This window comes from Nicotiana tabacum, chromosome 10 (genome assembly GCF_000715075.1).
Source record: "Nicotiana tabacum cultivar K326 chromosome 10, ASM71507v2, whole genome shotgun sequence".
Classification (NCBI taxonomy): Eukaryota; Viridiplantae; Streptophyta; class Magnoliopsida; order Solanales; family Solanaceae; genus Nicotiana; species Nicotiana tabacum.
Window position 1 is genome coordinate 41,201,042 of NC_134089.1, and position 1,452 is coordinate 41,202,493.

At 34.4% G+C, this 1,452-nt stretch overlaps 1 non-coding gene across 1 annotated transcript; it reads left to right on the plus strand.

The window, feature by feature from the left end:
- Positions 1-733: 733 nt before the first annotated feature.
- Positions 734-805, plus strand: TRNAT-GGU (transfer RNA threonine (anticodon GGU)). Its single transcript has one exon. It is a non-coding gene; the product is annotated as a tRNA-Thr (tRNA).
- Positions 806-1,452: the final 647 nt, after the last annotated feature.

Consider the following 1,452-nt stretch of genomic DNA (forward strand, 5'->3'; position numbering starts at 1 on the left):
AAAAAACTTTAGCTTGTACACAAATACAGCAGGCCCTTCCAAAAGGAAAGAAAAAAGAAATAAGGATTTCCCCTTTGCTTTGACAATGAAATTTTGCCCCCGGTCCCCTTCATAAAAGGGAGAGATTTATTGATATATTTATTGGATCCATCGGGACTGACGGGGCTCGAACCCGCAGCTTCCGCCTTGACAGGGCGGTGCTCTGACCAATTGAACTATAATCCCAGGGAAATATGGGATCTAGCAGAAAATTTAATTCTTTTTTATCTCCGGATCGGGTATTTCTGAAGTACAAAGGGGGTTATATCATCTCATGGCGGATTGGCGAATTTTTGGGCCGAGCTGGATTTGAACCAGCGTAAACATATTGCCAACGAATTTACAGTCCGTCCCCATTAACCGCTCGGGCATCGACCCATGAAGAATCAATTTTAGACTTATTGGTAATCCATGATCAACTTCCTTTCGTAGTACCCTACCCCCAGGGGAATTCGAATCCCCGCTGCCTCCTTAAAAGAGAGATGTCCTAAACCACAATTCGAGTCGGTCTTGAAACAATTCATTGCATTTTCTCCTAGACTTCCTAGGTAAATCCATTTTATTATTCAACAATGAGCCACTAGACACTATGTATCTACTGCATGTACTTATGCATATATACTTATGTTTATAATATATGTACATATAGATATTTTATCCACATAGTGAATAATTCCGGAATTAAATCAAAAAGGCCCTTTTAACTCAGTGGTAGAGTAACGCCATGGTAAGGCGTAAGTCATCGGTTCAAATCCGATAAGGGGCTTTGTAAAACTCCAATCTAGTATTCATATTTGAGGGGAGAATTGTATTTTTATTTGTAATAAAAAAAGTAACTAACTGGATAATACATTATCATTATACTTAATTATTATACTTAGTTATAAAGTTGAACATTTGTTTAGTCAATTTTCATTATTATGAATTTCTGAATAATGAAAAGTCACTTCTTGAATCACCGAATATTCCTATTTTCCATTATACCAACCAAATCCATTCGAAAGGTTAGAAATCAACAAAAGAAAAAGTAAGTGGACCTGACCTATTGAATCATGACTATATCCGCTATTCTGATATTAAAATTCGATAGAGATGAAATTGGAGCAGTTGATTTTTTTTAATTTCATTTTTTTGTTTTGGATTCCACAAGAATTTGTCGATATTTCCGATTAAATCTTCTTGTTACTAGATTTTCTATAGGAAAAATTATAGGAATAAATTGTTATTCCTTTCCTCTACATAGAAACCTTTCTTCCAAGTCACACCATAAGAGCCATTTATTATCTTTCTTTGATTCCAGATCAAAGATTAATTTCATCATTAATTTCTATCTAGATTATATATCTATATTATATTAAGTAGATTGTAGATTTAGATGTATATCTATCAGATCGTGGCTTCATGTACCAAATA